Source organism: Pezoporus occidentalis, unplaced genomic scaffold, assembly GCF_034315485.1.
Source record: "Pezoporus occidentalis ecotype Australia unplaced genomic scaffold, CSIRO_AGI_Poc_V1 ctg10, whole genome shotgun sequence".
NCBI lineage: Eukaryota > Metazoa > Chordata > Aves > Psittaciformes > Psittacidae > Pezoporus > Pezoporus occidentalis.
Window position 1 is genome coordinate 7,375,532 of NW_026912779.1, and position 16,564 is coordinate 7,392,095.

Genomic DNA, 16,564 nt, shown 5'->3' on the forward strand with positions numbered 1-16,564 from the left:
TGGCTCTCCCCCAAAGCACAGATCTCTGCCTTCGCTTCATACACAAAAAAGTTGCCCAGATGAACAATAGCTCTAACTTTAGGGAAAAATCAGAACACTTGCCTCCAGTTTTTTGCTTCATCCCTGCCAAAATTCATTATGGCTCCATCAGCTACATACTTTCCTTCCACTGAAAGAAGAAAGGGCAAAAGCAGACTCCATGCTGTGGTACAGATCAGCAAGCGACTTGGGAGCAGAGCTTCCCAGGTAATGCCTTGAGCTTTGCCATGCAGACACCGAAAGGGGCAGCACGAATGATGCCCCTTCCTTGGCAATGCCTCTCAGTGCCAATGGCACCCAGCAGCATTCCCATAGCTGCGTAACAGCTCATCCCTGAGCCCAGAGCAGACTAAGGAGGTGGCACGTGCTTGAGCTCTGACCACCAAGGTCAGCTTAAATCTCCCTCATAGGTGCATGCGAACATCTGAGTTACACCAGCCGAGGATTTAGCCTGGGACTGCAAATCATAATTAATACCCATCCCAGCCTTCCATTCCTTATGGAAAGAGCAGTGAATCACTGCAGTGGAGGCTTGCAGAGGAAATCCTCAGCCACAACAAAAAGATTTCATGCTTTATCTCCCCCTCTCAAGTATTTTAGCAGACAGACGGAGGATTTTCCTCCCAGTGACAACAATAACTACGCTCATTGAAGAAAAATATGTGGAACAGGAAGACCTGCATTCCTTGTGTGAAAAATAAGACTGGTCTGTGCCAACTGCATTTTTCAGGAATAAGTCATCCACATGAAGAAATGGCTGCTGTGATAGTGGCAGGAGCAGCGAGGCCTATGGTAATGTGCTGTATAACTGACAGATGGGAAAAGTAGAGAGAGAAATGTGGCTTGGTCTTTGTTTCTTCCAAAGTTTCCATTATTAATATGCCTCTTTGACTCACATTTGAATGACTCATGTCTTCCCCGCTCCTTGCTCCTGCTGCTTTGTGTAGCAAATGCACCTTATTCCTAATGGCACCATTCCCAAAAGTTCAGTTATTTTGTGTTTAAGAGACCTCTTGAAATATATCCTGGGCTCTTCAGGGCAGGGACTTGGAAAGCTTCACCTGCAGTCACTTAGGCATGTGCTTAACTTCATGTGTAGGTCCCTACATTAATTCATAAGGCTTAAATGCAGTCTGGTAGTCCAGCAACGACACATCTATTGGATTAGGTTATTATTATTATCCATTATTATTATTTAATTCAAGGCCAGGTTGGACAGAGCATTGGGAGACTTGGTTTAGTGTGAGGTGTCCCTGCTCATGGCAGGGGGCTGGAACTGGATGATCTTAAGGTCCTTTCCAACCCAAACCATTCTATGATTCTATGATAAAAAGATAACTCAAAGAGGGAAAAAAAAGAGCTGGGAATATTGGCTAAGCTCTTCTAGAGAAGAAAAGAGTGACAAAGACACCAGCCTCATGTATGAGGTCAGGAAGCGCCCGCATTTTATCACATCAGGTAGCAAGAACACATTTCCCACTCTCTACCTGACCGCTATCATCTTCGGACACTTCTCAGTTGCAAATGTTCCAAACCTCCTGAAGTCTTCCCCAATGCAACCGCTTCTCCCCCATCCAGTGGTTTTGCTCGAGTCACCCACGGCCCAAGGGCATTGCCTCCTTTAAATATGGGTGCCGTGACTCTCTCGTCTCCATCGTGCGAGACCCGCAGGGCTAAATCATAGGCAGAATGAGAGACAGGAGTGCACAGAGTTCTGGGATGTGATTGAGGAGTGGCAGAACAGGCAGGCATTTGTGCACGGGGGTTAGGCACATCGTCCCGCTGTCAGCACTCTGCGGGGCTCACTGCCCCATGCTCGGAGGAGGGCAGCCAGCGCCAGGCGAACAGCAGAGGCTGAGCTGTGCCAGTCGCACAGCATAAAAACACTCAGCTCCCTTTCAGCCATTAAAATGAATGAAGAGCAAGACTGTTTGGATAAACACCAGCCAAAAGAAACCTTGGAGGCAGTTAGAAGGCTACTGCTTCATACAATATAGACCATGTTTCCAAATACAAATATTACACTTGGCAAAGGCGCTCCTTCGCTTCATGAGTTATGTTGCATTTTTTGTTATGTTTAAGTTTGTGCAAGAGGTATAAATAGCTGGACTGGTATTAAATGAGCTTTTCGTTTTTTCTTTGCGAAATATCAAAATGGTCCCAGCTCCTCATGGAACAAACACACACTATGCTCTTGTGCCTGAATTTTCATTGCTAATTACAGAAAGCACCATGTCACCGAAAAACAATGTTTGAGAGCCAGACGTGAAAAACACAACTTTCCTATATGAAGTCATTTTTCAGAAAGCTGTCTGAAGAAGGGCATCTGGTTCACCATATAACTTACATGTGTGCACACATGCTTGTTTGCCTCACAGAGCAGTAATTAGTTGCTGCTCACACTACACTAGGACATGAAGAGTCCTGTGTCCAAGCTGAGGAAGAGTGAGACAGAGGTACCTAGCTTTGGTCTTTCATCACAAGTGCTTCAGTTCATCCTCTATTCCCCAAAGCAGCCTTAATAGGGCAGTTCTAATTATGGACCTATAGACACAAGACTACTCTTTCTACTGCATACAGCCAGCTCCTGTAGCAAACCTCAGCGACCATCCATGCTTCTCCACCTCCTCATGAGAAGACACTACAACCTGAAGGCCCCGTAGACCACTATAAACCTATTTCAGGTTAACTTTCACAGAAATACACCCAGGTTGGAGAGGAAATTCTTCAGTCAGAGAGAGAAAGCTGCTGTAGGTGGTTATTCATCCCAAACTCAAACACAACCACATACTAACCGCCAGAATGCACTGGAGGCCAAATGGCACTTTTGTTTGTTCTTTGATAAATCTGAGTGTGCATAAACATGAGAGCACAGCAGGGTCCTCACTAGCCAAATCCCCACCTAGAGAGGTCCCAGCCATGGCCAGGACCTAACACTGCCTCTTTATCAGCATGACAGCAATGTCTACCTGGTTTAACCAATTCATACCTGAATGAATAAGGAAGTTGCTTTTAGAGATGGATAGAAATCAAGCTACCCAGCAGTGATGCAGCACTGCATGGCTGTCTTAGAAAAACCACAGAGAGCAGTTTAAATACACCATTAGTTTAGCATTGCAATGGACTTTCAACTCCAGACAACACAAAGTGCTGTCTATTCCTTCTGAAAATCAGCATTTGCTTCCATTAAAAATAAAACCTCCCCAAATATTCCCAAGTATTTTAGAAGTGTTACAAGACCACCACACCAACAGAGCAGACATCAACTGAAAAGATGGGACTGTGATGCATTGTTCTGCAACCCACATGTCCACAGCAAACGCATATTGCACACTATTTACTTATAGGAGAGTTAAAGGGAGTGGCACACAAAATCCTCATTTAAACCAAAGAGCTTTTGCTTGTGAGTGCAAGTGGTCATGCAGGACCTCTCCATCCATTTAGCTCACCTCAGCAGTCAGGTGAGAGCAACCAAGGAAAGTCTTGCCCATGCAAATGCCTCCTAGGCTCAGATGTCGGAACAGCGTCAGGTCAAATGCTGTAGATGAACAGTCTAAGTACAAGATAAAACACAAAGCCATTTTCTCCTCTGATCCCTCATGGGTTTTCAGATGACCAGAACTCATCAGAAGCAGATGAGTGTGCATTGCAGAACGTCTTTATAAATAGCTCACTTATTATCCTTCTGATCATTTCCCCTTGTACCAATGGAGGGGGAAATATTGACCACCACTGCTACAGATGGTGATGGAACAGAGTAAGACTTACTCTTAAAAATCCCATAGAAACATTGGTAATTTTAGCTCCTGACACTACCCCTGTAGGAGCTGTTGAGCATTTCAGGATATGTCTGACTGGTAATAACCATCCTATGGCAGTGTGGCCAACCTTACTTGAAAGGCCTCCATTCATCTTGTAATCAATGCTTCTTGACCTCATTTTCAGTTCACGTTTTTGGCTGTGAGAAGCAGCTTGTTTGTCAGCCAACATGATAACACCCAGAAAACACACTTGGAAAGAGCTGAGCCAGACTTACTCATCCTTGTGCTCATTTCCTCCGAAAACAGCAACTCCCAAAACAAAGGTGTGGGACAAAGCAAACATGCTGGGAATTAGGCAAAAGCCATTCCCTGCATATGCTAACTGCTACTCCTCCTTTGGGAAAACTTATATTTTTAACACCACAGAATTAGCACAGGGTGGTGAGCCCTAAGCTGTCATTAGAGCCTGCGAATGAGCCAATGTCCCTTGTGTCAGTAAGTAAATAGGGGTGATGAGTGGTGAACAAACAAACAAACAGAGCAGGCAGAGGTGTCTCTTGGATTCCAGCATTGGTCAGAGGAGTAAGAGTCAAAAGAAACCCTGTGCTATTTTCCCTCTGCTTTCACACCAGACACAGCTATGGGTGCCTTGGGTTCCTATCTGGACTAGTGACATCAGTTCAGTTACCTGTTTCATTGCTGTTAAACCTATCAAAACATCATCCCACTCTTAGGTGAGCCCCTTGCAGTAGTATTGAGCATGAAGGAAGTAGCAGCACAACACAAAGGAAGCTCAGCCTTTGGAGGCATTGCTCTGGCCAGTGAGATTCCTCTACAATACAGGTGGATGCTGGCCCATCTGGAGCTGCAAAATGTGTAAGCAGGGTCACATACTTTTTAACAGGTTTTGCTCTCACAAAGCTACACGGCAATAAGAGCTGGACCTGGGCACCCTCCTGTCCAACCATGGGTGAGGGAAGAGACCTGGGGTTGCAAAGCCACTTTCTGGAGGCACTGGAGTGACAGACATACAAGCAGGTCCAGCCTGGTGTGGAGAAGGAGGTAGAGTCAGGCAGAAGTGGGTGACTGGTACCAGTGTACAATGTAAAAGTGTACAATTCACATACAGGAGTGACTGGTTTGAGCTCTGTGCCTGCCTATGCACGCTGACTTCGAATATTCTCTTCTCAGTAAAGCCCTGGGAACTTAAACACAAACCAAGCTTGTGACACCTGCCTGATGCTGGCCCTGCCAGATGAGCTCAAACTTCCCTGCAATTGCATGCAGAAACAGAACTCCGTGCTCTGTCTCCCCTCCTCCAAACTGACCACAAAAGCCTTCCAGAATTCCCTCTAAAATTAAAATCTTACTCATGCATAAAGGAGAAGGGATAAAAAGAGAGAGGAAAATGGATAACGATGCCCGCAGACTTGGCAAACACCGGCCTTGGTGTCTGTGTGGGGAATAGGACATCCCAGCAAGGGTAGGTCCTTTGCTGATCTCCTGGCCCTCTCACAGTTATATTCATGGTAGTTATGATTCTGAAGATTTCATTTTCCCATTCACACAACATTCCCCACCTCCACCTTCACCCCACATCCAGAATCATCCATTTACTTTGGAGCCAGATCATAAGCTTTATTTCATCTCCCTGGATAAGATAGTTCTGTTAAGAAAGAGTAAGACCTTAAATGTGCTTTGACTTTGGTTTTTGGGCTTACTATGGGCTGAAGAGGTAATATTAAAGTTCACTTTTCTCACTCTTAAATAAAAGCACTATTGCATTAAACATATTCATCAAAACAGTGCTTTCACTTGCATACTGTTACCATGAAATCCCTCAAAATGACCGTGCTGCCTGGGATTCTTACAGACAGCAAGGACAAAGAATATGCAATGCACAGGGATTGGTTTTAAAGTCATGATCTAAAGGCAGAAAAAGGTAAGGAGCTACCAATTGTCTGTTGACATCCCCACTGCTGTGCACTTTTATGAGGCATTAATACCTCTGCTGACACTACACTGAGGTTCTTCTCCCCCACTTCTTTGTGTAAAATACATAGGTGAAAGCAGCACAAAGTGCACCCGCAGTCAAGAAATGGGTGTGGGACTTGTGTTCTCTCATGTTTGCAGTGGCTGCTGCCTTTTAGAGGCGAGATGTTTGGATCTGAAGGGGAGGAAGATCCCCCTCCCCATACACAGACATCCTCTGGCCACGCAGCCATCACTCCTGCACCTCTGACTGCTGCAGATCACGCATAACCCGAGCAGGATTCAGGGGTTATGCCCAGGGTGGCTCTGGAGCAGCTTATTGCAAAGCTCTGCTGACAGCCCCAAGGCGGGCATGAGCTGTACTAAGCAGTTTGGAAGACGTTTCCCTGCGTAAATCAAAGGCATCACTGAACCCAAGCTAAACACTCGCCCTTTTTATCCCCCTGAAAACTGTTCTTGCTTCTGCACCAGGGACATGTTTTCATTTAGGTTACTCAGGTTTAGCATCTTGTCAAAAAGCTCCCAGAGGTCTTGCATTTTGCTGGGAAAACACAGGAGCTGTGCAGCCGAGGCAGGGACAGGCATCACCCCCTCAGGATGCCTGACAGCCCCTCATGTTGCCTGCGCTTCCCCTCCATCCCAAGGGGCCACGTGGCTCCGAACCCCAGCATCTTCACAAGTTAGTGACATTTCTACGCGAGAGCACACAGAGTATTAGGCAGCCGTGATTTAGCTGGTGAGGAAGCAATGATTTATACTTACATTTGAAGCAGGTCATTAAATCCGACCCCCTCATTGCAAACCCCATGCTGAGCAAGATATTTTCTTGTAAATGATTTACCAGCAAGCTTTTCATACTTCTGCCTAGTAGCTTTTCCATAACCAAAATCAGACTCGCTCACATTTCCCAAGCCCTGGCAGTGGCTTTCCTTCAAACTGTGAAGACATCTCAAGGCTGCTTCAAATCAGTTAGGGCAGCTCAGCACAGAGGCAGGATTTGGGGCTGACTGGAGGACATAGCTGCTTTCTGTGATGCAGACTTCATGTTGTTAGAAGTACAACCCCAAAGGTTCCAAACTGAAAGCAGCTCGCTTTTAATTTCCCTCCTTTATCCCCATCTACAAGGTGCTCAACTCCTCACTCTTCTCAAGCTCCCAACACAGCGTTATCCAAGCACCTTCTAGAGATGCACCCACAGGTGTGACTGGCATTTGTCTCTTTACAGCTCAGCTCTTCAGCAAGAATTAGTCCCAAGCCCTACGGCCACAGCCATCTCAGGATGCAGAAGTGCAGAGCATCCTGCAGGAGGCTGGAATTCACACAGCAACATCAGGCAGCTGCGAAAGCATCCAGCAGTCCTACTGAAGACAAAAGTCAGCAAAGCCTCCTGCCTCCCAACATGGGGAGACTGCAGCAAGAGAGTGAGGGGGAGCAGCTTTCTTATTCTCTTCTTTAACTCCAGGAGGAAAGTTGCTTTAATAGCAGGGAGATTAACCTGTTGTGCTGCTGCCCTGGTGATGACAAGTGCTGGTTTGTAGTGCCAGGCTCGAGACTGTCCCAGTGCTGTGACAAGGGATATAAAACAATGAGGTTGCTCTTGGGGCACCCAGTGAACTCCTGTTTCGTTTTCCCTGTCTGACACTGCTGAATCTCTACCTTCCATCTGTCAAAGTGGGGATACTGCTCTTCTCTGAACTCTCAACCACACAGCCAACGTGTTGCTGAGGGCATAGGTTGGGTGCCTGCTTGTCCATGAGAATCCAGAGCCCCGTGTTTCCTAAATGCCAATGCCTGCTGAGGGCTGCTGCTCGTCCTGCGATGGCAGTACCCACATTGGAACCAAGGCAACTCAAACCATACCAAAGAGCACCCAGAGGTGTTATTTGCAGGGAAAACTCAAATCCAGCTTGCCCGACCTCCTCTGGAAGTGGCCATCTTCACTAGGAATCTGCAGGTACACCTTTTCAACACAGAGAAATCTGGGAATCTGCAGCCATCGCCTCAGTTTTCATACCCCACTTTTTTTTCCATCGTGAATTAAGTTCTACTCATGTCCTTCTGAGAGCCATTTATAGTTTTGCAACACCAAACAGCCCAATCCAAACTCCCACTGACATCCATGGAAGCAATCTATCTTGTGCTAATGTCAGCTCCGGGCCAGGCTTCAGTCTCCAAAGGACAATCACAACTGAAGATAAGCAAACAAGCTACACAGTTCTGTTTGGTTTTGCCTTTTAAGTATAATTTTTCATCTGTGTAACCAGAACTGTTCCTCCACAAATAAGGCTGGATCATATGGAATGCTGCATTTGATAGCATGAGAACCAAACCGTTGCATTTATTTAGCTAGCAGATTTCTTTTGCCTTTTATGAAGGGAAAAAACAAAGCCTCCATCAAAATACCAGCATACTGAGTCTCATCATTAAAAAAACCTGCTTTCTGATATCCTGAAGCCCCTTAAAGAAGATGCTTACATAAAAAAAAAAAAGTAATAAGCATGTACAATGCATAAAGCCTCATCCTTGCTTTAGGACCAGGTGTCAATACTGAAAACATCCAGGTTTGATGTCAAGCACTGGATGCTCTGTGAGCCTGATCATACCTACACCACAAGCAGCTGGAAGAAGACAACATTTTCAGGAGGCAGATAATGCTTTCTTTGAAGCAGGAGCTCATGTAAACCATACAAGGGAAAACTATTTGCTTGTGAGCATATTCCTACCCTCCTGGTTTTTAAATAGCTCCAGCTTTGGACGATTCCAGGCGGCTGAAGCTGCCCTCCTTGATGCCAGCCTAGTGCAAGCGAGGCAGCTGCTCAAAACACAGCCACAGAGCCGAGCCCAGCGTGCATGGAGCCACCAGGGAGATGACTGAATTCACTGGCGCTCAGCACCGGGCTCCAGGTCCTTACAAACAGAACGAGGAATGTGTTGAATTTCAACCTCCCCGAGCAACACGGTTTTGCTGAGGCCGTTTTCAGCGTCTTTATAAAGCCAAGCTGGGAAGCAGCATCGGTCCGTGTGCCAGTTGGCGTGCCAGGCAATCCCGCAGCAGTCACAGCTCTCTGCTAACACCTCAAGAGCAACGTGAAGGTTTAATGCTGAAGATGCATTCCCAACAGCCACGGGGAGAAAACACTGCAGAGGTTCAATATACAAGGCTGTTGCTCTGCCCTATTTGGACAAGAGTCATGCTCACACCTTGTTCTCAAGGTAGCAGAGGGGCAGTGGGAGCTATGGAGTAGCAAGATGTGATCTTACATGTGTTAGTTCTGCCCAGAAGGGGACAGGGAGCAGCAAGATGCGGTGTTACACGTGTCACCGTCTGTGGTACCCCCCTGTGGCCAGGTCTGACATAGCAACCTCCGTGCCACCTGCCACTCTTCTTCCACGGCATCTCCTCGGGTTGCTTCACCCGTATCACTCACCACCCGCAATACTTCTTCACCCCCAGCTCTCTCAGTGCCCTGTGGTCATGCATAGCAACCTCAGCGCCACCCGCAGCACTTCTTCATCCCTCACTGTCTCTGTCATACGTTCATCCATAGCAACCTCAAAGCCATCCCCAGCATCTCTGCACTGTCCCCCTGGTGTCTAAGCCCTCAGTGAGAGCAGAGCTCCCCGGGGCAGGGCACAGCAGCCCCTGGCTGCCCAGAGGAATGGAGCTGCTCTTTCCCAGCTGGGCAGCTTGGTAGCGATGGCTCCTGCCTCTTTCCACATGTTACAACCCAGCAGGGCCCAAAAGCCCCACAGTGTCACTGCACATCACCAGTCACCTCCATCCCTTCCCTTTGCAGCACACACAGACCCTGACAGCCCTCGGCAATGCAGGTCTGGGCTGGGGGATTGAAAGGACGTGGTGTGAGGACACAAGGTGCACAGGGCTTTCTTCCTCACCTCTGCCCAGATCTGCAGCGGGCTCAGCTCACACGGGGCACTCCTGATTTTGGAGGATGCTGAAGACACAGGGGAGCCCAGGGATGCAGGAGTCTTACCCAGCGCGTTTCAGAGGCAGACGGCTGGTGCACCAGGCCCCACGGCCATCATTTCTCTTCCCAGCCCAAGCAGAAAGGTTATTCCAGGTGCTGCTGGGGTGTGGGGGCATGGATTTTTGTATTTTAGCCTTTTTTGTCCTTTTGATATGGCAACGCGGTGCCAACAGATGGAGCTGTTCAGAGCAGAGAGTGCTCACTTTGGCAGAGCACGGGGGAAGCAGCAGGCAAGCATGGAATTCTGATTATTAAACATAATGAGAGATGAATCATGTCCAAGCAGGAGACGAGCCCTGTTTACTATGCTGAAGTGAAAAATAAGCCTGTCAACAAAGCTATAGCGCTGAATGGGGGAATTCCAGGATTTCTCCATCCCTGCATGTGAGGATATCCTGTCCCAGGAGAGAGGAAGGGCTCATCACACCCATTCAGCAGAGGGTTGAAGCCTCACAGTCCTGCGCTGGACTCACATCATCACTCACCAGAGCATCAAATCAAAGGATACATCATGCAGGACTTCTTCCTTCCCCCCCCCCCCCCAGGCTAATCCCAGACTTCAAAGCCAGGACGTACTGGTAAATCACAGAGCTTCCCCCATCATCTCCTGGGATTTGGAACAAAACCCTCAACCCTTTCCTCTAAAAACTGAGGCCACAAGCACTGCATGAAGCCTCCAGAGCTCACCAGCAGACAGGGATGTGTTACAGGCTACGAGGAGGACAGGAAAGAGTAAACAAGAGGTGACCCTTCTTGGGCTTGTGCTCATGTATGGACAGTGAGTTTGGAAGCTGCATTGCTACACCAGGGAGCAAATGGAGAGGAAAAGGTTTCAGCAAAGAAGAAGAAAAGATTACTTTTTTTGTTGTTGTTGTTGTAAGCCCTGTTCCAAAAAGCCCCTGTATCTACCTTTATACAATGGACATGGGATTTTGATGGCAAAATTACACCTGAACATTGCACTCTTAGAATTATAGAATCATAGAATAGTTAGGGTTGGAAAGGACCTTAAGATCATCCAGTTCCAAACCCCCTGCCATGCGCAGGGACACCTCACACTAAACCATGTCACTCAAGGCTCTGTTCACCCTGGTCTTGAACACTGCCAGGGATGGAGCATTCACAACCTCCCTGGGCAACCCATTCCAGTGCCTCACCACCCTAACAGTAAAGAATTTTCTTCTTATATCCAATCTAAACTTCCCCGTTAAAACTTAAGTTTTAACCTGTTACCCCTTGTCCTATCACTACAGTCCCTAATGAAGAGTCCCTCCCCAGCATCCCTATAGGCCCCCTTCAGATACTGGAAGGCTGCTATGAGGTCTCCACGCAGCCTTCTCTTCTCCAGGCTGAACAGCCCCAACTTCCTCAGCCTGTCTTCATACGGGAGGTGCTCCAGTCCCCTGATCATCCTCGTGGCCTCCTCTGGACTTGTTCCAACAGTTCCATGTCCTTTTTATGTTGAGGACACCAGAACTGCACACAATGCTCCAGGTGAGGTCTCACAAGAGCAGAGTAGAGGGGCAGGATCACCTCCTTCGACCTGCTGGTCACGCTCCTTTTGATGCAGCCCAGGATACGGTTGCTTTCTGGGCTGCAAGCACACACTGAAGCCGGCTCATGTTCATTTTCTCATCAACCAACACCCCCAAGTCCTTCTCCACAGGGCTGCTCTGAATCTCTTCTCTGCCCAACCTGTAGCTGTGCCTGGGATTGCCCTGACCCAGGTGTAGGACCTTGCACTTGGCATGGTTAAACCTCATGAGGTTGGCATCAGCCCACCTCACAAGCGTATCAAGGTCCCTCTGGATGGCATTCCTTCCCTCCAGCGTATCAACCGAACCACACAGCTTGGTGTCATCAGCAAACTGTTCTTAGCAAAAGGACTGCATGAGCACTAATGAAGGGTCACCTATGACAGAGAATTTATGGGAGAGCTTCACTGCATCAGTACAGACAGCAGATGCGGATCCTTTGTCACCCTCACCAGCTCCACTGTTGCCAGCAGGGATGCACTGGTTTCTGCAGCTCGTATTCAGTGTAAGCCTAGCACTACATTGTTGTGCAGGTGATTTTTACCAGTTGTGAAAATATCTGAGAAAGGCAAATAAACTGGAGGGAAACCAAAACAAACCAACTTTTGCATGGACCTAAAAGAACCGAAGTGTGAATCAAGCTGTTCTGCAATCACTGGAACAAAGAACGCCTGGTTTCTTCCAGATTTGTGACGACTGGAACTCACAGCAACCTAGATTTTAGCCCTAACTGGGGAAAAAAACCCTTTATAAAGGCTTGTTCTTGCATGGATCCTCAAGGGACTCATCAGTCTCTTTTTAGTTCAGAAACTCATTGTAGTTCTTTATTCTTCCTAGCCACATCATTAATTAAACTGGGGAAACTTAATTGTTTTCCTAGTATTGTACAAGTGATGCTGTTGTGGGGAGAGAGAAGAAAGATGAACATACAACAGAGACAGCACATGCACACAAAAACCTCATTTACAGGAGCACACTAGCCTGGAAAATCCCTCACCTAGGATTTCCTAGGACTTGCCAGGTAATCACACTTACTGCCCAACCTGGACCCATTATAACTAAAATATCATTAAAATGTAGCTTATGGCGAATGCCCTGAATTATTTAAAATGGGGGCTTCGAGGGTTTTCTCAGGTATCAAATCATTCTGCTGACCCTTGACAGTAACTCACTGCTAGAAGGGCAACAGCATCTGGGTGTTAGAAACAGGCTGAGTACTCTGCGTACTGTGACTGCAAATCACCACTGCAACATCCAGAAAGCATGCTGGAGAAATTCTGACGTCCTCAGGGCAGGGTTCAGGCCAGGTGAGTGGTACAGTTCGGTTCTGGGGGACAAAAACAAGCCAACAAGTCTTGTGTTCTTCATTATCTCTTAGGAGGAGAAAAAAGAAGCCTTTTACCTCTGTGTATCATTTACGAGACCACCTAATGTGTCTATGGCTTGTTCTATTTATTTTATAGAATCATAGAACAGTTAGGGTTGGGAAGGACCTTAAGATCATCTATTTTGGTTAAATAGATGAAGGACCAGAATTTAAACTAGGTTGAAGACAAAGAACAAGGGAGTGCTGAAAACCCACCCCATTTCCTCAGACACCTGATTGCTTTTGGGTGCCACTTCCCCTTAGGGTTAGCCCCTACATACTACTCATCTCCACTGAAGTAAAAACATCTTTGTTTTAAATGAGTTTATGTGAGTTTAGAGATACCTGAAGTGAAAACATTTTAACAAGGAGGGGAAAAAAAGCATCTTAGTTTTAAAAGTGAAAACAAATAAAATAGAGAAGTACCAAAAGAAGAAAACAGCATTAGCTCATACCTGAACTTAAACCTCTGTCTGAGTCACAGTTTGGACAACAGGATAATTCAGTGACCTTCTGCCCCTTGTATATTCTTTTTTAACAGTGAACTTCATCCTGGGATTCTGTTCATCATTCACAGTTGGGAGTTTCCTTATTTTTGAGTTTTCTTCTAATTTAGGCACCTCCCTTCTGTTGAGATTCTTGAAACCTACCTGGGAATAGCTAATGTCTTAATATGCAAAGAAGACGCTCAAAATGATGCTTTTTCTATCCCTCCATCCTTTTTGCTGGGGAATGAACTGCACTGCAGCTCTCACACTCTAGCATCTTGCAGATCATGTATCACAAAGCACTTTCTGCTGTGCCATGGCATTGTCCTTTGGTTTGCTAATTTCTTTTCATGGACGTTACGTGATGCATTAATACACTAAACATGGGGTTTGAAACACTCTTCCCTCCTCAGACACACACAGTATTACTTTCAAAGGCCATCATGTCACAAGACTGTTAATTACCTCAAGCTTTGGCATGCTCTTATCTCCCCAGAGGAGCTCGCTGTGCTTCAAAAGGGCTGGCCTCCAAACTTTAGGGTCTGTTTCTTCATCAGATTGAGAACTGCACTTAACTAGAGCTTATTCCTGTGAAATGAGACACAAATGCAACTTTATAAACACAGTGAATTATTCCCAACAACATCCATTTCGGCTTGCATTGTAGCAGTGATTTCCAGAGATAGACTGGAAGCAATAAGGGCAACAACCAACAAGACGAATAATCATAGTGAGCACAATGAGAAGGCAGTTTAATTTTATACCTCACCCTCCCCATCTCTCTGCCAGCTGTGTGCTCCCGTGTTTCCTTTACATTAGCTCTAACAAACACGCAGCGGCAGAGCACAAAAAATCAATTCACTGGCCCAAGAGAAAACGAACCTACCAAAACAATACCTCCTGCAACGCTTTGCTTTCAGTCCTGAACAGGGTTCTTGGTGCAATTGAACTGATACCTGTGGTGGCTGCCAGCGCCCACCCAGCCACCCTCTTCCTTCCCCTCCTCAAAAGGACAGCAAGGGGAGAAGTTAAGATGAAAAAGTTACTGGTTGAGGCACTTGCCATGTGCTATCATGGGCAAAAGAGACCCACAAATCACAGAATCATTAGGGTTGGAAGGAACCTTTGGGGACCATCCAGCCCAATACCCCTGCCAAGGCAAGGTTACACAGGAACACATCCAGCTGGGTTTTGAATGTCTCCAGAGAGGGAGACTCCACAACCCCCCTGGGCAGCCACTTCCAGTGCTCTGACATCCCCAACGTAAAGTTCTTCCTCATGTTGAGGTGAAACTTCTTGTGTTTTAGTTTATGGCCATTGCTCCTCACTCTGTTGCTGGGCATCACTGAGAAGTCTGGCATCATCGTCCTGGCACCCCCCTTTGAGGTATTCATATGCATTAATGAGATCCCCTGTCCGTCTTCTCTTCTCTAGACCAAACAGGCCCAGCTCCTGCAATCTCTCTTCATAAGAAAGATGCTCCAGACCTCTGATCATCCCCTGCTGGACCCTCTCCAGTAGCTCTTTTTCTTGTACTGAGGTGCCCAGAACTGGACACAGAGCTCCAGATGTGGCCTCAACATGGGGAAAATGAATTTAATTGCTTGCTAACTAAACATGGTTTGGATAGTAAGAGACAAAGGCAGATTAAAACAACTCAAATATGGACAATTTGAGCTCAACTCTAAATCGAATCTCCTCTGGCACACAGGCAATGGGGGAAACAGATTTCCAGCACAGCCTCACAATGCCCAGCTGTGTCAGTCACACACAACTCATGTTTTAAGGAAATGATCCTAAAAAATACGTTTAATAGGAGTTGTACCACAGGTACAGTGCATACAGGTGTAACAATCCAGGCTGGCATCATGGTTTGTTGGCACTTAACATCAAACACAGTGGTTCTGACACAGGCATCCTCGCTGACATTTGTGCTGTGATGGTGTGCGGTCTATACCATCCAAACACATGCACCCAAAGTGCAAGCAGAGCTGTAAAAAATGATCACCTTTAGGAAAACTGTTTGAATTACAAAATCATAGAATCATAGAATAGTTAGGGTTGGAAAGGACCTTAAGATCATCTAGTTTCAACCCCCCTGCCATGGGCAGGGACACCTCACACTAAACCATGTCACCCAAGGCTCTGTCCAACCTGGCCTTGAACACCACCAGGGATGGAGCATTCACATCTTCCTTGGGCAACCCATTCCAGTGCCTCACCAGTCTCACAGTAAGGGACTTCTTCCTTATATCCAATCTAAACTTCCCCTGTTTAAGTTTTAACCCATTACCCTTGTCCTATCACTACAGTCTCTAATGAAGAGTCCCTCCCCAGCATCCCTATAGACGTCCTTCAGATACTGTTAGGCTGCTATGAGGTCTCCACGCAGCCTAAATGAATGAATGCCAAGAGCCCTTGGCTACTGGAGCACTCATTGCCTGCCTGCCCCAGATTATTAGCCCAGAGGAGTCTGTGGTTTGGTTCTTCCACTTGGCTTCTTGAGCCCTGCACACCCACCAAAATCCAAAATATAAGCATGAGTCACCAAAACATCTCACACCGCCTCATTTCCGACGTCTCCAGGGTTGACATTTAAGGACTCATAATGCTCGAACCCTCCAAGAGAAATGCCTCCAAGGGTGATGTCCTGGCTCCGTCAAAGCCGATGGCTGAGCTCCAAGTGGCCTTGCTGGTGACAGGATCTCACCTCAAACACTTGCCTTCATGTGGTGCTTTCTGAAAAACTGCATGTTAACAACTTTGAAAGGCTTTTTGGTTCAGAAAGATGAATTTAGTTCATCTCTTTCTGCATGTCTATGTGAACATTCACAGCAATATAATGGAGTATAACAAACGGGGCAAATCCAGCCTAAATATCTAGATGATATTGTAGCTGATGAGCTCTGAGAGAGATGATCAGAGAAGCTATGGGGACTCCTCTGTGAGTCTACCTGGATGTCTGACTTATACCTACATAGAACAGCCATGCATGTTCAAAGGTGCACAGTCTAGTGGGGGGTTAACCATGCAAGGATGTGACACCCATAGTCCTTAGCAGGCTTGTACAAAGTCCAGGATGAGCACTGACACATAACTTCACAGCTCTTTTCTCTCTGGGATGATTACACTACAAGTAGGTTGAAGGCTGCCAGCTTTACTGCTTTTACACCCCACCATCACCCTTGAGGGACCGTAGAACATACAGCTCTCTGTGTCTCTCAGATGCTGTTGAAGACACAAGAAAAAGCAGCTGCTTCAGACTCCCTAAGGACACCATGCTTGCACATTCACACCATCTATCTGTACAACTTCAGCAATCCTTGCACCCATCAGCCTATTTCTACACAACTAAGTGGATTACAATCTGTCAGATGCTCACTGCCACAGAAAG